At 45.1% G+C, this 22,352-nt stretch overlaps 1 long non-coding RNA gene across 1 annotated transcript; it reads left to right on the top strand.

Moving 5' to 3' along the window:
* Positions 1-1,554: 1,554 nt before the first annotated feature.
* LOC128458535 (uncharacterized) lies at positions 1,555-16,629 on the top strand. Its single transcript, XR_008342021.1, has 2 exons — positions 1,555-1,973; positions 15,671-16,629. It is a non-coding gene; the product is annotated as an uncharacterized LOC128458535 (long non-coding RNA).
* The last annotated feature ends 5,723 nt before the right edge of the window (positions 16,630-22,352 follow it).

The following is a 22,352-nucleotide window of genomic DNA, read 5'->3' as shown; positions in this document are numbered from 1 at the left end:
AAGCCGTGATGCCCTTATATTGTATACGTATCAACCCCGGTGGCCCCCGCTGCCCCCCCCCCCCCCCCCCCCCCCTCCCCTCCGCTCCTTCCTTCCCCTACCTCTTGTCCCAGCGCCCAGTGTAAAATATCGCATGACTAATGAGCGGAGCAGGTTGGAATCCTGGGGAAGATGTCCTTGGAAGACGAATGCATTTTCAGCAGAATAATTAACTTAATTAACAAATTCACATGCATATTCATCAGCCTATTAATGTCTGCTCCGCGCTGCTTGATGAGCAACGCAATAATAACCGTTTCATTTGCATATTTGCGTTCACACTCACACCCCTTCTCCAAATAATTACAAAAAAGACAGTGTAGGAAACTTAGAAGACGAGCGAGTCAGCCGGCCTCACGCTGCGTCTTTCAGCCACTTTGCACCTACACCTTTCTTTCCCCCTCTAATGGAAGTGAACATCTTTGGTTTGTGGACGACACGAGACATCCGAGGAGGCCATCTTGGGGTTTGGGGAACGCTCATCAACATTGTTTTACCATTTTCTAACTTTATGGACTGAAAAACGAATCAAATAATCAAGATAATAATTGACAGATTTATCGACCATGAAATTAATCATTGGATCGTTTTCCCGTCTTTGCCGTTGAGCTCAGTTGAACTTAAACAAGACTGGAGATGTGTGTGACAAACACTCTCTCTCTCTCTCTCTCTCTCTCTCTCTCTCTCTCTCTCTCTCCTGCACCTCCAGCCTCCTTCCAGAAATCACTTCCTCTCCGTCTCTCCTTCCTGTTTGCCTCTCTCTCTTTCTCTCTCTCTCCCCTCGTGTTATTTATTCATCCCTATCAGACTCGTCTTTAATTTATTTATTTCTTGCTTTTGAAGTCGGGCTCGCCTGCCTGTCAGTGTATGTGTGTTTTGCTGGGGAACTTGTATCCGTGCGGCTGCTTGTGTGAGCACTTGCTGACAGTGATGTTGTTATTATGGCGGCTCTGGAACTGAAGGAGCAGCTAGCAGCGACTGAAATAAACAAATACACGTGAAATGTTCAAGTCCTTTTTACTTCCTTGATTTCTGTTTAGGGCTCATAGTTTGCCTTTTCCTTTCACACCGGATTTGTATTCTGAGTAGAGGGGATGCTGCCCCTGTGTCTCTCAGCTACTGTCACTGATGAAATGTGTGTGTGTGTGTGTGTGTGTGTGTGACTGTGGGAGTGAGTGTGTGTTTCCTGGGAGGCTGCGAGCATCTCAGTCTTTCATCACTGTGTGTGTATTTGTGTTTATCTCTTTGAATTCCACTTGTACTGTGTCACTGATGTCCCCTGTATATGTTTGTGAGCTCCATTCCAATATTTCAGATGACAGTGACGTGAAAGAGGAACGTGTGTGTGTGTTTCATTTCAACCGGATGAGGGGCGACTGTGTGGGTGTCTTTCATTGCTTATTTGGGCTGGGGTAGGAGGGGGGGGGGGGGTGCATTTGTGAAACCAAGAATATATGTGTGTGTGTGTGTGTGTGTGTGTGTGTGTGTGTGTGTGTGTGTGTGTGTGTGTGCATGTGCGTGTGCGTGCGCCGCCAGCTTGTGTTCAGACAGCAGCAGTTTGAGGAGCGAGAATTAAAAGTAGGGAGAGATGCCAAGTGAGTCCCTGGAGACAGATACAGGGGACAGAGAGAGAAGAAAGAGGAAATAAAAAGGATTTTACACACATGCACATGAACACATACACACTTTCACACAAAGAAACCAAGCCCATGGTGGTTGTCCGATAAAAAGCAACACACACATTTAAAGAGGATTTCCATTGAGGTTTCATGTAGTAAAGTGATAGTGTCTGTTTTCTTATCACTTCTGATATCTCATTAAGTTCGTCTCCATCATGATAACATAATATGTTTCCTGATTTCGTAAACCTAATCCTAATCTCAATCCTCCAACAGGTCTACGAAGAAGTAAAGACAGACCGAAACATCCTCAAGGTCTAAAACTCAGCTGCACACACACTCTCGCACACATTGAGTTTGATCTCTCACCTTTTTTCTCTGACTCCCTGTCCACTTTCTCACCCGCTCCATCTCCCTCGCTCTCTCTCCCTCTCTCTCCCAGCCTGGTGAGGTGACACCCTGTGTGCTAGTGTGACACTGAGCTGTCACCTCCCACTCCCTGCATCACACCTCTGCCCCCTGCTGGGCCAACCCCATCACGGCACCCAGACACCCCGGACACCCATCCGGCCTCTCCTCCTCCTCCTCCTCTTCCTCCTCCTCCTCCTTCTCCTCCTCCTCCTCCTCCTTCGCTGGCATGAAAACCTGGCAGCGCTTTAAATTCTCTCACTCACTCACTTGAACTTTTCTATATGGAACTGTGTTATTCTGTCTTTTCTGTCTCCGAAGAGGCTCTTGTGAGAGAGTTCCTCCTCTTCTCGTCTCTTTGGTTTAAAATACATCAATGTCACATATATACCCAAACAGTGATTTCCTCTTTCTACACCTTTTCATTTAAATATGCAAAGTTATATATACATTCTTAAAGGTTGAGGCTCAAAGTATTGATTTAATAGGCTACCACAGCAGCATCACACTTACTAGATCGTTGTACTAGCACGTCTGACAGCCTCGTTGTGAACTTTTTGTTCTCTTCATTTCCGCTTTTTTATTTTAATGGTTTTTAATCATTATTATAATTATGACAAAACACAAAAGATGAAGCTGAAACTGTCAGAGAGCAACAACATTTGTTTCTTCTGCTAATCTTTGGATAGCTTTAATATATAATAAAATGTCATCCATCCCTCCACCCCTCCATTATCTGTACTGCTTATTCTGTTAGGGTCAGGGATGAGGGATGCAACCAATATAATATAATGATAAATACAATTTTAAGCAGAATGAAAAGTGGAAATTTAAATAACAGTAATTAAAAGCAACATATAAATAATCAGTTCATAAAACAGAGGAGAATAACTAAAATATGGGGGGATTTTAAAGATACTAAGGACGTTGGCTTCACGTCTCATCCATGACTGTTCCAGGGTCTGGCGGCTCTGACAGCAGAGACCCGGTCACCCTCAGTCACGAGACGGGATCTGGGAATAACTAGATATGAAAACACCACAAGAGGGGAAAATAATCAACTCGTGTTTGAACTGTTCGCAGCCTGTAGACACATGCAACATATGTGATGTGGCTCCTGTGCAGACGCAGCTCAATTCGAAGCCAAACAAATGGAGGTAACCACAGCTCTGAGGGAACATTTCCAGTCATGGGTTTGTTTTATGAGCCGTTCGGGGAGAAAAACCCAGTGGATGAATCAAGTGTTCAGTGGAACATTGTTTCCAATACCAGGACAGACTTGGTACCTTGAGGCTGCTGTCCACAAAGCAGCACACTTAGCTGAGTTACAGACTGAGCAGAAGAACAATCCAGTCTCGCATCTGAATGCCTGAGCGTGATGTGTCGAGGTGACTCCAGAGGAGCGCCCCTCGTCTCTCTAGTCACGCTCAGGTGCTTGATTTGTCTGCACCTATAAGTGTGCTTCTCTTCCTGCGTGTCTCTTTGCCCTCTGAGTCACTAAGGTGTGTGTGTGTGTGTGTGTGCTTGTCCGGCCACGCAGGCCAGTGGCGAGCAGGGACGGAGCAATTGAGATATTGAGCATTAGTTGGTGTCAGGAGTAAATTAGAGGCCAGATCTGTTTTCTAATCAGAGCACAAGCACCGTGTTAGAGGAATTAGGGCGACAGCTGCTGGGGGCTTTTTATTCCTCTCTCTCTCAGCCAGAGACAGACAGACCCCAGCTCAGGGACCACCTCTTTACCACAGCCACCTGTCAACACCGGAGTGTGTGTGTGTGTGTGTGTGTGTGCGCGCGCACACATGCATGTTTCCCTCCCCCCAATGACATGCACACTCACATACATACATGCATATATGTGAGCACATCTACTGCCATACGAGCCTGCACACATGCTTGCACACAGACACACAAACACCGTCTGCTACGCTGACCTCCCTCCATCTTTGAAATTAATGACAGTGCAGGTTCTGTGTACACGCAGCCGCGTACGTGGAGTGTTTATGTTTTCCGACAAGTGTGAAAGGCCCTTATGAGATATCAAATTTAGATAAGGTGGAGCGGTGGGCGGCCTTGCATATGTCTGTTTACTATGAATCCCACTGAGGGCCTTAACGCCACATCAACACACCAGATCTGCAAGTGAACACAATATTTTAAGACTTTGTTCGAGAGATCGGTGGCAAAACAAATGAAGACGATCCCTATCTGTTGGCTACACTTTAGAGACGATAACAGAAGATAAACTTTAAAAGTGTAAAAGCAAATGAGCAAATGATAAATATGACAAGGGCAAGGATGAGTAAATCCTAGTTCTCATTTTTTTGGGGTTGCAAACCAAAACATTTGCCTCAGGAAGTGCACTTTTTCCTTCTTGATGATGTAAGTGATCTTTAAAAAAGTATGACTGCTGATTCTGAGGAAGATTGATGACACCAGGGATGAATACATGAAAAGACGTCGTGAGCTGCTGGCACGCTGCTGGTTTTTACCCGGCGGAGAGCTCTCTCTTGTGGGCAGGATGGTAGGAGGGTGAGAGGTGTGGGAGGTGGCATCGAGATTCACACCGTGTCACACACTTGCCTCGGAAATGTCATCTCGTTTTTTCTTTTTTCAGATCTGCTGAATCCGGAGAGTGTAGCGTGAGTTCAGGTTAACGGGGAGAGAACAGATCTGGGGGATGAATGAAGAACAAAGTCTTCAACAAAAATATTTAAACTGGTCTGCACTGTAAAAACCATAGACACCAACCTCCTTTGCATAGAGAAATACTTGATTTTGCATGTTCGTGGGGGAAGTTTGGGCACAAAGCTCCATCTCTGCGCTTCTTCTTAAAACGGGGAATTTTATTTCATTGAGGAGTCAGGAAAATGTCTCTTTGTTTTCCATTCATGTCTCTCGAGTGTGGATCTTTGGACATTATAAGTACTGTAGCTTCAAATCAGTCTTTAAGACTTGTCCTCTCCTCTTCCTCCTGATACGACACGTCCTCATTTCATAGATTTATCTTTTACTCTTCCTGCTCTCTATCTCCCTCCTTGATCCTCGATGGTCGTGTCATTCATCTCTCTGGATGTCTTTTAAACAGGGGAGTGTAAAAATAAGAATATGATGAGCATTACATTCTCACATCACAACACACTCATTTGGATTGTGAAACAACAGGTTTGTTAGCCGTATAATTTAAAGAAAGAAATTATTTCCGTATCCCATCCACAGGTCTTACATCACAAGTTAAACTAGCTATTAACACATATCCCTTCTTGTGATTGGCTGTCATTGATTTGTCCCACACACTAACCACACTGTGTGAATAGGAACTTAAATAATCACGTCTTTGGAGGAAGAATTGGGCCTCGTCTTTCTTCCTAACTTCAATCTAGGCGACAGTCTCGTGGCTTTGGAGGCTAATTTGCCATTGGCTGAAGACTAATAGGGAATCACATGCATGTCCTCACCCCCACACACACACAGTCCTCCTCTCACTCTTGCACATCCCACACATGTGCGCCGCCACACAGTGTCATAAATAGACAGACAGTGCCAATCTGAGCTCTGGACGGGAGCCAGCTCTGCAGCAGCTCAGTAGTTAAATTATTAACACCGACTGGGAGAGAGACAAAGAGAGGCGCGGATCAGGCAGCTCGGTGGAGAGGAGATCTGGAGAGGGTGAAAAAGAGGAGGTGAATTGAGACCAGCCCAGACATCAGAGGGGCTGAGGAGGTTAGATTCTGGGGTGGCGGAGGTATGAGGAGATGAGGGGAAACTCAGCGGCCGTGCAAATGTTTAAAGATATCTTTGATTTAGACGGCGTCCTGGTGTGAGTATGACAGAGAGAGGAAGGTAGAGAGGTGGATGTTGAGGTTTTTCATGGATGGCGATGGAATACTAAGTGAGTGTGTTGGTGTGTGTATTTAGCAGAGCGAGGGGAGGGGAAGAGAGATGGAGAGAGATCTGGGGATGTTGGTTCTGATCCAAAGAGTTAATGTTGCGCTCATTGATGGATAGAGTGCCAGCCATGAGACTCCATACCCACACAAGATGGATGGAGCACCGCTCTCTCTCTCTCTCTCTCTCTCTCTCTCTCTCTCTCTCTCTCTCTCTCATGATATCCTGCAATAGTTTGATGTCCCTCTTCCCATGTCTCTCTCTTTTTCAAAGCTAAACGGCGATCAGAGAACACAAAGATGCCGTCTCATCCTGAACGGTATCGGCGTGTGCACTTTTATCTACAGAATTTTTTTTTATGATATCACCGTCATGTCAGCTGCTCCTTCGGCATGGCCCCTCATTTTTGTTCAGCAAAAATAGAGCAAAGTGTTGTTTTAATTGTTTGTTACAGGCACAATCTGGGATCTAAACATAGATGTCACAGAAACATGAAAATTCAAAATACAAGACAGGAACCTTGCATCATTCCAAAATTCCTGGGGCATGTCAATCCATGAAACCATCGCACATATTTGAAATTACTAAATAGATTCTAAATCACGTTACTGATGGTGCAGACGAAGCTCTTTCAAAACAGGCCATGGGTACGCACACGATTCAAGCCAGATACGGGTTGCATGTAAATGATATGGTCGAAAACAAACCGATTGACCCTTTAACTTTAGCTAATGTGTGACCAAGATGTGTGTGATGATATATGTTAACTAAAAACCCAGATAAAAAGACGTTTTACCCAGTGATTGTGTGTGTGTTTGTGTGTGTGTGTGTGTCTGTGTCTGTGTGTGTGTGTGACAGAGAAAGCCACAGCCGATAACTTCTAAACGCAAATTCAGCAAGAAACCCCAAAAGGAATTTGAGCGCTTTTGAGTATGCGTATGTGTGTTGTTTTTTTATTTCCACAAAGAACCAAAAGCCTGACTACTTTGTCTATTAGGCCCCCCGCCGCCTCCACCATGCACACACACACACATATACACAAACACACACACAAACGCACCCTTTCCTCAGCTTCCTCCTTTCTGGCGGGGGCATCAGGGGATGAAGTGATCTGTGCGAAAGCCTCCTGTTCTGTGCGCCGCGCGGCCGAGGCAGAGGGGGATTGTGGGTAGCTGCTGTCTGCAGGGGTGGGGGGGTGGGCGAGGGTAGGCTAGAGTTAGCGAGGAGGGGTGGGGTGGATGGGTTGCCGGGGCGGGCGGCAGCAGATGGCGTGCCACACTGTGAGGGCCGTCGGCTGGCATCCAGAGGAGGAGGAGGAGGGAGGAAGGGAGAGGAGGATGGGTGGTGGTGGTGGTGGTGGTGGAGGTGGGGGGGGGTTAGAGTTAGGGAAGTGGAGTAGCGTGGTGGAGGAGGGTACAGGGATTGGAGGGGCACCGCTCCCAAAGTGCCAGCAGGCATCAGGAGAGAGATGGTGAGTGAGGGAGAGACAGAGGTGAGGGGCCTTGGTGCGGGGGGGACAGGCTGGTGGGCAGGCAGACTGGAGGGAACCCACAGACTCTGAGATTAGAGCTTAAGCGGAGCTCGGGAGCAGGATTTTCGCTGCTAATTGCATCCGCCGAAGAAGAAAACAAAACAACAGCTTTGCCTTTGAACCCGTTATTCACGAGCCACTTATGACCTCTTCCACTTCCAGTGGGCAGCGGCCCCGTCGTGGGATTCACGAGGCCGGGCCAGGCAGAGGTCCCTCTGCTTGGCATATTGTTGTCTGAGAATTGCCACCAATGTAGCGTGAGGCTGGCGTGCGGAGGGCATCGGGTTGGCATATGTACAGTGAGGAGTTGACACGGGGTCTGCTCCGATGTGACATAAGTTTGGCAGGCTTGGCGTCAAGGTGGCATAAGACTGGCACCAGGGTTACTGAGGGGTGCTGAATGGATGGTGTCTGTCAAAGAGGTCGTGGACGAGTGTGTGTGTGTGTGTAATATCAGTCCCCTAAATGTGCCTAATCCTTTTAACTGGAAAATAAATAAAAAGGTTGAAACGCCCTATTTTGCACTGTTACAGAAAGTAAAAAGAAATACCCGGACCTGCCCCATGATCCAGATCTGCACCAAAATGTAATGTATCCAATCCTTCCATCAAGTTTTGTGTAAATCGGTTTTGTTGTTTTTGTGTATTCGTGATTGACAAACAAAGAAATTGACCAACAAACAAACTGACACATCTGTTTTATACACAAAATCCTACGAAATCCGAAAAGAAATGATTTGGTGCAGTGTCAAATTAACTTGGTGTAAAACAAAGTTCAGTTTTTAGGGGAATAGTAGTTTAAAGTTACAGTTCTAAGCATCAGAAACATTCGACAGACTCCAGAACGATATAGCTCATGTACGTCTGGGCGTTGATACTGTTGTCGCTCTCGCTCGGGAGGTGCCGCACAGGACCTAAATATTTCATCTCAAAAATCTCTGTCATTCCACATTCATCTGTACACATGGCATGCTAATGCTAACCCACATCTCTGAGTGACTTCTTCAAATCTGCGCTAGAAGACTGCTGAATGCGCTCAGGCGTACCCGCGCCCGCTAAGGACACACTCCTGGGCCGTTCAGTTTGACCTAGTTGGTTCATCTGCGGCCCGGCTTCGGCCACACTCAAAAAGTTCCCCAGTTGAATGTGATGGAAGAGTAGGCTTTAGTTTTATTGTGTCACTGGCGGCGAACTATAGTTTGATCAGTGGTATTGAACCCGAGATGTAATTTGGGTCACGGTCCTGGGAGCAGAGGCGTCGCCGCCGCTCTCAGAGATGAATGGGTCCTTGTTTGTATTCGGTGCGAGCGCTCCACATTACCTGCAAGTGTTGTCGAAAATGAGTCTCTGTCTCCTTCTAATTAAGGTGCGGGTAACAACCAGCACCTTCAGCAGAGCATGTACATATGCAGACAGGCGCGCACACGCGTACACACGACACATATGCACCCATACAAACACACAACAAACACGCATGCACGCGTAACGCACACACATCACAACCCGCTGCTGCTACCACAGAGAAGGGGTTGAACAGATGTTGAGGAATTTAAGATGCAAAAGGGAACTGGGACTCTCCCCCCCCCCCCCCCCCACCCCCCACTCCACACACACCCTGTGCCCCACCTTTCTGTACCCCCCCTCCCTTATAAACACACACACATTCACACACACACAGCCAGTTTTACACTCTAACACACACATCAATCTACATATTTTCCGTCTAAAACTTGAAGACACATCGTTCTCGTCCCTGCACCTTTTATATATTTAGGGATGGTCAGGCACACACATGTACGCACACGTGCATGCACAAAAGCAGACACACGCGCGCACATGCATTGTGGCCCATCACAACCCCCTCCAGGCTGGCCCTGCTCATAAGGGGCACCATGTGGCACTCTATTCCCTCTGGCACACGGCACCGACTCTGCCAGCTCTGCATTGTCCTCTGCCCGCTGGAGAGCACGCGCCCAAACCGTGGCCCCTCTCTTCCTCCGTCTTTATCCCGGTCTGTTTTCGTTCTCTCTCTCTTTCACCGCCTTTCCTCCTGTTTGCCGCACACGAGCGGAGATGGATGCCGTTTGCTTGCGTTAGGTCTCCAAAGTGCACGCAAAACTTAAGATGAATGGGTGCGATGGAATACTGCAGGGAAACCATGTTCCCGAGCCTCATTGTGTGCCTTTGTGTCCGGCCAATCCTCCAACCTTTGTTCAACCAAACCAGTGAATATTGTAGGTGTTGTAGATGGTTGACAGGTTGGGGTTGGATCTCCCTCAAATAAAAGCCAAATAATTCTACCACCAGTTACCAGCAATCTCTCTTGATGGCTAAATACACGATGCTCCATTTATTGCTTTAGTCCTCTAGTCTAAATAGTCCTTGTGAGTTAGATGAAAAGAGATAGAAAACACAAGATCAGTCACTTTAAAAGATAAAATCATTAGCTTCAATACAATGCTTTGTCATTATAAAAAAAGGAAGTTCAGTTCCACTAATACACAGTCGTGAAGGTGGGGATAGTTTACCCTGACGCTATGATAGCAGTGGGACATAGCTGTGTTTGGCAAATCAGCGTGACCTGTCATTTGATGGATCCTAATCAGTGTAACTGCAAAGATCACATTATCACTAAGGACCCCGATTGAGTGGAGCCATTGCAGTGTGTTCTGTCTTGTTTCCTGGTTTGATTGTATTGGGCTCAATAAAACTTCATTTCCCTGAGATAATTAAACTAATAAGCTTTATTTGTAGAGCACTTTTTTTTAACCAAGTTACAAAGTGCTTTGCTAAAGGATGAAACAACAACACAATTAACTAAATAAACAATTAAATCAATGCGAAAACAAACAGGAAGCCAATACAGATGCAATATTGGCTCACGAGTTAAGGCTCCCGGTGGAAATTCAACGAAAATCAAGTTGTCTTTTGAGTTTTATTCAAGATTGTGCAAATGGGTCAATCATTCGGCAGGTGTCTGAGCAGAAAGACACAGAACCAGATCAAACGGGCCGAGGTGGAAAAAGTATTTCTCCCAGTTCCACCGTGCAGAGGTCAATCTGAGCTCAGTAGCTTCTTCTGTTTGATACAAAGCAGAAACAGTAGAAGATCAGATACGTTTCAGATTGCCCTTATTTCCTTTATCACAGTAGTCAGCTGTTGAATAAAGTTAAACCACCACAAATATGCATTTGTAATGCACTGAAACTTAAAGGATTAAGACAAAGATAAAAAATCTGCATGAGGCAAATGTTCTGACACACACAAACTCACTTTATGAACTAAAGAGCAAAACAAAAAAGAAAAGAAAAACACGAGATTGGCAGATTGGTCTACGCAGAGTGCGAAGAAGTTTGACTCTGTGTGTGAACTATAAGCACTTTGTACTAATTAACTGAAAAATCATCAGCACCATGGAGAGAAAGCCGTTTGAGTGATGCTTTGATTTCAATCTCTTCTCCTCTGGTTCCTCAGAGGGAGGGGGCTCCATCCCTCCCTCCACCACCACACAGCTGCTCTGAGGAGCGCGGGGCTCCGCGGGGCTCTGGGTAGCCTGAGCGCTCTGTGCTCGGGTGAGAATTAGCCAGCTTTAGTGCTCGCCTTGCCTGGTAATCCCTTAATCTGGCGAGGCTGAGGAGGAAGGCTTTGGAGGAGAGATGGTGTGTCAATCCATGTCTTCACATCTCTCTTGGCACGCGCCGGAAAAAAACATGGAAGAGTTTTCGGGGCCGAGGAGTTGTGGCGCGCCTCAGTGAATCGGACGTGTGATTCTGTGTGAGCCGCTTCATCTGCATTTTTTAAAAGCATCAATTTAATGATGCCAAATCCATGGTGACACCTCAGTGCAACTATAAAAGGAGGGGAGGATTCGTAGCCTTTGTTTCACACTGTGGCTCTTGTAGCATTTCTCGAATGTAACACATTTTCAATATGCCCTGTCGCTTCTTAAAACTGAAATTACTTCTTTGGCTATTTCTGCAGAGATGTGAGCACAGTATTTTGTCACTTTTTAATAAGACAAACCTGTGAACAAACAATAAGCGTCCAGCAGTCTGAGATCATTCACTTGGAATCATGTTTCTGGCTTCAGAAAGTTTTTTGCACACTTTATTGTGATCTCATTTCAGATCCTTTATTTAGTGCTTTGTGGAAGATAGAAGATAGAAGATCTTTGACTGCAATTATAGCGCAGACTCCTCAAACAGTTCATCCCATTTATCCAGGACGATCCTGCCGGGCGCCATCAGATTGGATGGGAACCATCTTCAGTGTCTCTCCACAGATGTTTTATGTCTGGGCTTTGACTCGGTCACTCAAGGACAGACAGAGACTTGTCCCGAAGCTGCTGCAGAGTCGTCTTGGACATATGCTTGGGCATAGGGGTGGCTGTGGATGAGGGGTAGAGTGGTCGTCCTCCAACCTGAAGGTCGGCAGTTTGATCCCCACTCTGACTTATCTGCATGCCGAAGTGTCCTTGGGCAAGATGCTGAACCCTGAATAGCCCCCCATAGAATAACAAAGTGCTGCGAATAGATGCCCTGTATGAATGTGTGTGTGAATGGGTGAATGTAAAACTGTACTGTAAAGCGCTTTGAGTGGTCATCAAGACTAGAAAAGCGCTATATAAATGGTTGAAGTGATGGGGAAGGTTGTCAGTGCAGGGGGCTTGTTGATGTAAGGTTTGTCTTGGACGGAGAGTTTTGCTTTGAACACACTATCTGGCTCTTTAGCTGCTAAAGGCCTTGTATGTGTTCCCCACTCGTTGTGTGCGTTGAGCAGTACAGTGCACAGTGGATTTGTTTAACTTACATAAACCATCTGCCTCCTGTACAGAGCGGTGAGGATGAACCGAGCGGCAGATTCCGATGAAGATCCTGCAGAGGGTTCTTTAATCGGCATGACCCTTGATACTTTGCTTTTCCTTTTCTTTACCTCGGCTTCACAGGAGAGGAAATGTTTAAAGATTTGTTCTTGTTCCAGTTTCAAATTGTCTGAGTCCCTCCAGGAGGACCTCAGTGAAAACACACACATTACAGCGCTGTGAGCCTTTGCACATCCAATTCCTCGCAGAGCCACTCTCTCTTTTCCACTCCGCTCTTTTTTTTTGGCTTGCTGTATTTTCAATTGGCAACTTCAAATGGTGACTTGTTCCATTCCAGTGTCCGTGTGTGCGGTGACAAACATTGGCCCGAACAAGCTTCAAACCACAAAACATACACAGATTATTTTTTTCCGGTTGTCTCTGAGAAACTTCTACCTTAGAGAAATAACTTTTCACACCGACCGACCTGTTGTTTGGATTGGGACGCGTTAATTATCGCAGAGTAATCCTGTTTTCTGACATGCTGGCGTAGAGATTTCCGCGCGGTGGAGAGGCCAGCTGTGGCTCACCAGCATTTTGGCTTTGACCGTGTTTTTTTGTCAGCAGTGGAATACACTCACGTTTTATATGACGGTGCTGAACCAATAAAAAAAAATCTCAATAAAACATGGAGCATTCTTTATTTTAGTCCCTGGAAATGTTTTAGAAATATAAGACATGCGACAAATGTCTGTTTATAACTGATATTTAGCAAACAAAGCATCCTACCATGTTAACATTGTCATGAATGCAATAACACAGAGGGGAATAAGGGGCGGCCTGGTACTGATTGTGCAAGCGCACGGTAATGAATGGCTAATGTGCCGGTGCAGAGGAGCAGTTAATGCCATCCTAATTCCCTTTTGCTCAGAGCAGGGCACTGTGTCCTGAGCCTGTTAATCTGAACCCTTTAAATCTTTAATCTGGGAATCTGTCACTCACACACATACAAACGCATGCACGCACGCACACATACACACACACACACACACACACACACCAATGTGTCTATGACTTTAAACGACATTACATTGAATATCATTGATTTCCTGGTGACCTATCTAAATCTAAACATAAACTTTTACCCTAATCTAAATCTAACCCTAACATAAACCTACCCTAACCTTAACTTAAACCTTAACTTCAACATAAACCCTAACCTTTTCTTAATACATGTCTTCACCTTAAAATGTAATGATTTACATTATGGGAACTTGCTTTTTGTCCCCATAACGTGATTGTGTAAACAGATTTATGTCCACCATACCAAATAAATAACTAACCCTAACCCGAGCTAAATTGTAACTAAGTCTAAATTGACCTACGTCTTCACCCTCAAACAGGAAGCTGTGAGGCCCTAAATGTCCTCGCTTTCCCAAAACGTCCTTAATTCCTAACGAGTAACAGTCCTCAAGATGATAGAAATACACACACACACAGACACACACACAGACACAGACAACCTGTCACATCCTTGTAGAAAGCACTACACTGTACCTGCCACACCTCTCTCAGTCTCCCTCGCGCTCCGTCTCTGGGACACATGTGACATATTGAGCGCCTGCAGCGAGATTCTTCCCCATGAGCGGCATTCCAGAGCAGGCTGTCCCAGGGGAGCGGAGGGAGTGGGGCCGGGCAGCGGTGGGTCTGGGGGCGGTGGAAGGGGAGGGAGCAGTGGGGCCGTTGGGGGGGCGGGGGGGGGGGGGGGCTGAGTGCAGGGGGCTTGTTGATGCAAAGGACTGGTTTGAATGATTGTAGGAGAAGTGCTGTGCTGCTTCTACTGTTCCCCCATCTTGGTCAGGAGTTGCGGCTACTTTGGTTATCCATGCATAGGGGAACCAATTAACTAGAATGGCACTGCACCAAGGCCCAACAGTCCCAGTAGTTTCAATTGGTTTGGTGGATTTTTGCTAAAATCCTCCAACAAAAGGCCACACAGGAATTAGTAGGTATTGACTAACTCATACAACGTGATACATGTGAAACAAAACAGGAAAAAGTGTAGAAAATCCAAACAACTATTGTTGGGAGGTCTCACAGCTGAGGACGCAAAAGCATCAGAGCATTTTAACTCTTTTAACACTCAATGCTACGCCGGCCGAGACGTCCAACACAAGCACATTCACCGAAAGGCAACTGCAAGGACACGACACAAATGCAAAAGACGCAACATAGGAAAAATGTTGCCGTTGTGTTGTGGCCTTCGCGTTTGTGTTTTCCGGTAGCGACTTGTGTGTGACGTCTCTGCCCCTGTGCGACACTTTCTGAACACAGTAAACGCACCAAACAAGCACTGACCTTGGAACAGAAGTGTGATTTTAAGCTCTGCTCTCGGTAACAAATTCTGAATGTCGTCTGTTGCTCGGAGTGTCCTCTCTAGCATGAACTGATTTTTTAATTTTCACCATATGTCGTACATTTCGGAGTACGATGCTCCGAATTCCGTTTGAGGAGGACGAGCACAGCAGCATCCTTGTGCGTGGCAGCCTGTTTCCACCAAGCATCACCTGTCCTGAACCATTTCCACGTTCCCTGTACTGTCTCACGGCGGCTCATGCAGAGTGAAGTTTTCTAGGCCTCTGCACTGGTGGTGTCTCTCTCCTTAATGGGATCAGAATGGAGACTCTGTGTGCGTGAGGGAAGACACTGTGCGCGGGCATTTTTTTGTCACATATTATCTTATCATTTTCCCTCTTTCTCTGCCTTTGTCCTCGCTCCTCTCCTCGTTCTCTCTGTCTGCCGGTTTAATATTTCATTCGCCTCCCCGTCGTAGCGGGCTGGTACATTAACCAGCGGTGCCAGTCGAGCTCTCTGCTTGTGGCTGGCTGTATAAAAATAAACACACTCTAGTTGTAATGAACAGATGTCACCGAATTTAAACGTGCACACACAAACAGACACACCCCTCCTCCACACAAACACACACACACAAACACACTTCACCCTCCTCCTCCTCCTCCTCCTCCTCCTCCACCTCCTCATTCTTGCTCACGCATAAAGGCGCACATGCATGCGTGCACACACAGCATGCAGTTCAGACTCCTGCATTTGCACGTGTTCAGCACAGAGAGCGGAGGAACTGCAGGATCAAAACACTTGTCCACACGAGTGTATATTGAACACACAGAAACTCTTATACGTGTATTCCCATGTGAGCATACCCTGGCAGAGGGGGCAGCCATGGCAGACATGGTGCTGCTCTGCCAACGTCTTCCTCTCCTTCTCCACATCTATTTTCCTCTCTGCCCTCCCTCCCTCCCTCCTTCCTTCCCTCTCTCTGTCTGTCTGCTAGTCTGACAGCAGGCTAACACCGTGGTCATTTTTACAGACTATTTTCATGAGGTCCTCCCATCCACTTCGCAGAACCAGCCTGTCATCCCACAACCCCCGGCGGCATCGTCAGAACCCATTTCTTATGCTGCGAGGACGGGATGAGTGTGTGTGTGAGTGTGTGTGAGTTTATGTATGTGTGTGTTTCCACCCCCCCACCTTGTCACTCCCGCTCTTTTCCCACTGAGCGTGTGCCAGCTCTCTGTGTTTGCTGGCTGACAGGACCGAAGGAGAGACGATTGTTCTCTACTTACCCAGAGACCCTCCCCTGCCAAGTCTGGGATGAAATCCTTTCTATAGCGCTAACTCCTCACAGTCGGGCATCTCGCAGCAAAACCCACACCACCACTGCTCCGGGTGGGGGGGTGATACCACGCTAGAAGTCAGGCAGATACACAGAGGTCTGCTTTACACCATAACACTGTAAAAAAGAAAAGGAAAATATCTCATGAGTCGGAGTCTTGTTGAGGACTTATATAAGATATTTGTTTTGTGTGTACAGGTCAGGTGAGCTAATCGAAAGCAAGTTTTTGCAAAAGAATCATCCTGAAATGAATCGACAGTTTGTTGATAGACTTGCATGATCTGTTCAGATTTCATAATGGTCGAGATGATTTTTGATAGTTTATCGTAGCCCACAGAATAAATCAGATGCCATTTTCTGCCAGTTTCAGAATTGATTGTAATTGAGTATTTGCCTTCTTTTGGGTGTATTTCATACCTGCCTGAATCCTTGCTATAGTCTTTACATGCATATATATGTATATGTTTATTTGAATATCTCATTACACGTAATGCACAGCTACAGTTTACATCCTCCTGTAATCATCCTGTGCCACTGCACTTGACCAGTCACCCTACATTTCTCTACAAACAATGTTCCTGTCGTGAAAGGTGTATATTATGTACATATTCGTTATGTATTTTTTAAATGAATAAACTTTTTCTTCTATTGCCTTTTTTTATTGTCTCATCTCATTCTTCATTAAATATACCTTTCCATTAATGCCTGCATTATTGGGGAAATACATATTTTAATGATGAATCTTAAAATTTTCAGATTTGGATCAAGGTTCAAGATTCCATTTTTTTGTTGGTAAAAACATGAACATTCCTGCATTCCCGTATTAACCAACGCTGATAAAGAACAACAGACAACCTATTCAGGAAGAAGTTTATCGGTTATTTACTGTGAAGCTCAGAGTTTTCCCTTTAAGTTCACTGCTTGGTTTTAAGCAGTGAAGAGAAGACGTGATGGACGGAGCGGGTCGTCCCTGTGATGGCAAGAGGAGGCGGGCAACATGAGATTAAAGGTGATGGAGAGGAGGCAACATGAAGGGTTGAGGAAGAAGAAGGAGGGCGAAGATGAAAGGGAAAAGGGGGGAGAGGTGCGGAGGTCGTCCGGGGGGTGATCAGTGAGGTGGATGCGATGCCATCTGACAGGTCCAGCTGGGAGACTGCCCGCCCCCCAGCACTGCAAACTGGTCAATATGGAGGCCAATTACTGCTGCCCATGTGACCAGGGCATCATCCAACCCTATCATAACACACGCGCACGCATGCACGCATGCACACACGCCATCTGTGCAGACCAGCCATGACCCCCCCACCACCCCATGCACGCCACCCACCCCCCTCTGATCCAGTTGCGTCCCCGTGCACACTCCTACTTAACCTCCTAAACAGGGGCCAGCCACACCCCACTGCCGGACCCTCCGGAGCATGCAGCAACTGGGGGGGATGAGGAGGATGAAGATTTGTCGGGCAGGTCAAGAAGACTTTCTGCTCACACTCTGTAGTCTCTGCACAAACATCCCCTCCACACACACACTCGCGTCAACATCTGGCACCACCCTAACCCCCGTGCAAAGCCTGAATCTGGCCACCCGCCAAAGGCCTGACACCTACCTGGCGCTCAACCGGATCTCCACCTCTGTCTTATCAGTCCACCCTTTATCCGGTGCTCTCCTGCCTCTTTTACCCCCCCCTCCAACCTCCTGCCCCCTCCTCCCCCACTTCCTCCTCCTCCTGGAGCCCCCTCGTTTCTCCCTTGGCAGGACCTCCAGCAGTATAGTACACTCTCAGTTTAGGCCCCTGCCTCGTCTTCTGCCCCACTGCCTGTGCTGCACCGTGCCCCATTGTGTGAGGACAAACAGATGTTGTGGAATTTCCTCTCAACGGCCTGCCAGTGACAGGCCCGCTCCCTTGTCTGCCAGTGTGTGTGTGTGTGTGTGGGGGGGGGGGGGTGCACTGGCATATACAGTCTGGCAGAAAGGTTGGTCGAAGTGTGCACGATTGTTTCCTCCGTGCACATGTGGAAAATGTTTGTTTTCAAGTTCACCAGGGGTCGTGTTTGTGACCTCTGTTTGTTGTGGTTTTAACTCAACTTATTCAAATGAATGTGTTTTTTTTTAAGTAAGACCTGTGTTCATTCGAACGGCATCGCCTCACGGTTTGTTTTTTATTCACCAACAGATTGCGAATGCTCACAAGCTCCTGACCAGATTATTTCCCCCCCCCCCCCACTCTGCATCGAATCCAAAAACACTTTAATTCCTTACATGTTTTTCATCCATACTTTTCATCTGATAGCTGCATTTTGCACAAAAAAAAAACCCAACAAAAATTATATAAACACTAGGTTATTATTTTAGCTAGACGTTAATTGGAATTCACACCATAGTGCTTGTGACATTTTGATAATCGCACTATTGACTGTTATGTCGGACAAACACTCTACCAAGTTGAGTGAGAAAAAGAGTGGGCATGAACATGATAATTTAAACAGCGAGATTCATTCACTCACTTTTCATCCTGAGCACAGAGTGTCACAGGAAGTTTTTTTTTCTTCTCTCCGTTTCATAAGCAAGACTGGCAAAGACAGACTGCAAATGCAAGTTAAGACTTTAATTTGCTAAAATAACTGCAAAGTATTAAAGGATTAATTCACACAAAAAAAAGGGTGTTGGGGGGGTGTAGAAATGTATTAAAAAGATGATTATTTGATTGGGAACGATGCGATTTAAAGAAGCAACTGAGAACTACTTTATATTTTTAAACAATATTTGAAATAAGTCACAAAGTCATCTGAGCTACTTATGTGACACCTCTCAAAATTAGTTTAATGACACACATAAACACACACACACACACACTTGGAATATAGAAAAAAGTCAGGAATGAGTTTGCCATACAAACACACACAGAGACTGAGCCAAACACACTACTTCTGTTTAGTTTTTATAATAGAATCTGAATCGTTTTCAGGGAGCTGACTATTTTTCTTTTAAAATGGCGCCTGTGTGTGTGTTTGTGTGTGTGTATGTGTGTATAACAAGGTTACTACATCCAATGCTTGTCAACAACCAGTTTAATTCTAATGGTGCAACACAGCCTCCTTCTTTCAATGCATGAGCTCGTGTACGACATAACGTTAAGCGGGGAAATATGCATATTCATTGGCCGACTCTCTCCTCACAGAAAAATGCCTCACTGCCGTGCGTGCGCGTGTGTCTGTGGGTGTGCGTGTGAAGGGTTACTCGGGATGAGCGCTCTCGTTTTTAAACGTCCTGGATAATGAACAGATGCTGCAAAAATTAGGAAAGAAACATCGACTCCTCCCAGCAGTGCCACTTTGGCCCGGTGAACTGGCACACGGGCGCACGCACTGGGTTGTCCTCTCCGGAGCTCCTGGTGCTGCTGCTGGGGAACATTAAGGGACTTGGCTCGGCTCTCCTCCGCCAGCCTGCCAGCCTCCATCTCCATCTTCCTCTCCCTGGACTGTGGAGGGAAGAGGAAGAGGAGGTGGTGTGGGAGGGTCGGGGAGTATTTTGATCGATGCCCTCTCCCGCTGCTGCCTGGCTTCACTTTGGCAAATGCAATGCAACTTTCCTTTTTTTTCTACTTTGCTGACGAGGCCAAAAAGAAAATAGAGGCCTAAAAAGGATAAAAGTGTAACAGAGCAGCAGAGAGGGCCTTTAGGGTTTTCATTCGGCGGTTTTCCATAACCCGAGCCAGCACTACAGGGCCGCAGGTTCGATTCCCACTAGGTGCTCAGACATAACGAGTGCACTCACAGGTGTAGGCCCGCACCTGCCAAACGGAACATGTTGTGTTAGCTGGTATTTTTATATTGACCCTTTAAGACTGGACAGTGAAATGCTGGAAACTCAAACATGCACCACATCCACCAAATACTGAAATTGAATCAGAATTTATTGCCTGATTAAGAATTATTTTAAAATAATATTTCACGCACTAAACCGTCATCCGTTACTCCATTACCTAAAATATTATATTTTGAACCATAGTCTTACAACGAGAAACTAATCGAGCTACAAGTGATAAACTAAAATCTAATTTCTACATTTAAATTTAAGATGTTTTCGAAGACATATCATATTAATTCAGATAATTAAAATATTTCCTAATTTTCCACCATATAAACGCATTTTTCCGTTGTAAAAACACATTTAAAGACTGCGTGAAAATAGTTGTAGAATTTAACAGTATTTCAAATATTACCCATATTTAATGCATTATTGTTCTGCAAAATCACCCTGTTATAGTTTAATTTGCAGTTGCTTTTATTAAAAATGTAATTAATAGTTTAAAAACTCATGTTGTGTATTAATTAAGGTCTTACACTCGAAAATGACTTGTTCCTCTAATAACCAAACTTTCAAAGCTGGTTTTATTGGGAAACTTGATTCTTATTAAAAAAGATGGAAGAATTGTTACGGGGAAATTATTAGCAGTTATGTCATTTGCTCCAAAAATTAAATGAATGATCCTCATTGTGTTTTTCCCCCTGTTGTTTTATTTAATTGATAATCTCTGACGATCAATATTTATGCACACACAGGCCGTAAATCCGAGCTGATTCCCACAAAAGTTGTTTTTAATTTCTAGAAATATGTTGGAAAATTATCTTGAATTAATCTGTTACAAGTATTGGTATTGGTGGAATATATTGGTCATCATTGCTCGCCACCCAAAGTGTGTGTGTGTGCGTGTGTGTCTGTGTGTGTGTGTGTGTGCCTGTCTGTCCGCATGCAGCAGAGAGCACCAGGGAATTTTTGGGGAACATATGGGTCCCGGGGCAGCGCTCCAAACCCAGCCGGGGTGGCAACGGCTGCCCCTTGCACTGTGTCACGTGTGTGTTTGTGTGTGTTTGTGTGTGTGTGTTTGTGTGTCTGTGTGACGTTTGTGTGTGTGTCTTTGTTTTTGTATAATTTGATCATTGTACGTTAAAGAAAGATTATTATGAATACTAACCTTTCATATGTGGTCATTTAGGTATGCAATCACCACGGGTGCGTGCTGTTTACAATACATCAATAAACATAATGATTTAATTGATTTAAACAGATAAACCCATGTATTTATAATGCCACATAAATCCATTTTTAACTGTATGACATAAATATGAGATTCAAAGTTAAGAGGTGAAACTATGAAAGGGGGGGGGGGGGGGTCGACTTCATAATTTATATCTAATGTTTAATGCATTGTCAAAGCATGGAAATCAAAAATGCCATTTATACATATATATGTTTAAACCTTTTTGTTAGTGGTGTTGAAGATGTGTTGTTGTTTTATGCACAGGATTAGAAGAGAAATAAACTTACACTTGCAAACTTTGTCAACAAGTAGGTCTACAAATTAATCAGCACTCGTTCCAGGAATATATTATGTATCTAAAAATATGTATTAAAAAAACTGAAGGTGAATTTCCTTTATTATGTCCTCGTGCCTTTTTCTTTAAGGGGTCAAGGCTCCAATGACGACTTCTGGCGTGAAACTAATAGATCTGCGGAAAGTCTGTGTTCCAGAGATGTTGGTGTTAAATGTAAAAAGTGTTTTCGGTCTTCTGAAGCATTGCGATAATAGTGAATTATAAACCGTTGCAGTATTATCATGTTTACTACAGTACATGTCTGGATTATTGTTTTTTTTATCTCACCAAATTTTTTATCTCAGGACTGAGGAGCAGCTGCAGGAGCTCTCCACGGTGCTGAAACCCTTGTCTTCCTCACATCGTGTCTTAATGGTCCGGACAACATGAAGAGGACAATATATGTATTATAAATTTGACTCTGATCACCTAAAATGATCAGGGTTTAACCTTGTAAGTACAGTGTTTGGTTTGATATGTTGTATTTCTTTACCAGCTCGTCCAAAGTCTGACCAGTCTGTACACTGGGTCAATATTTTCACCAAATATGTTCTTCCTCCTTTAAAACCTATAGTGAAAATATTTTAAAACACTGTTTTTTGTTGTGTGTGTCTGTCGAGCTAAAAAGAAGGCCGCTTTGGCACCATTTTAATTCATGGGGAAGAATGGCAGCACTGCCCTCTCCATCCTGTCCCAGTTTATGAGATGAAGGCCCCGAGGCTCTGTGAGGAACTCCTGCAGGTTGTGGCACCAGGCCCGGTCCGCCTTGGATTATCCAATAACAACAATGATGTAGGGTGTAGGGTTATCTGTGCAAAATCCTGTTATTTTTTTATAATTGCAATGTCCTACAAAGACACGTGACTGAAATACCGAAAATTCGATAGAAAGAAGTTTTCTCAATTTCCAATTGAAAATTGGAAATGTTGACAGAATGCAATGTGTGTTCGATAAGTGTAAAAAGCCAAAGAAAGTTTCACAGTCTCATTTATTGTCATTTTTT

This window comes from Pleuronectes platessa, chromosome 16 (assembly GCF_947347685.1).
Source record: "Pleuronectes platessa chromosome 16, fPlePla1.1, whole genome shotgun sequence".
In the NCBI taxonomy this organism is placed as follows: domain Eukaryota; kingdom Metazoa; phylum Chordata; class Actinopteri; order Pleuronectiformes; family Pleuronectidae; genus Pleuronectes; species Pleuronectes platessa.
This window is presented reverse-complemented; position numbering and strand designations above follow the sequence as displayed.